This window comes from Vipera berus, assembly GCF_964194415.1.
Source record: "Vipera berus genome assembly, chromosome: 2".
In the NCBI taxonomy this organism is placed as follows: Eukaryota; Metazoa; Chordata; class Lepidosauria; order Squamata; family Viperidae; genus Vipera; species Vipera berus.
In genome coordinates this window covers 101420668-101420982 of record NC_138203.1, presented here as the reverse complement: position 1 = coordinate 101420982, position 315 = coordinate 101420668, and positions in this window count along the sequence as shown.

Sequence of the window (315 nt, the reverse complement as noted above, 5' to 3'; positions counted from 1 at the left end):
ACAGCGTCTCTACAAAAGGTGTGGAGCTGATGGCATGACACTGTTTTGTCATTTTCCTTCCTTGGACCTCCTTTTCAAGTCATCCATATTCTATTTATGTAGCATGATAGCCAGGACATATTGTGCAAACGACTTATCATTTCATCTAAGCCTAAGGAATTTTTCTGAAGTTTTCTTCACAGCAAGACAGGTGAGAAAAGGGGAATCATGTACACTTTTGTCATTCTCCATTGGAAGATAAGCAAAGAAAGCAAAAGACTCCACAGCTTTTGGCAATCTAGTGTCTTTATGGACAATTTGTGGTGTATCAGTTGA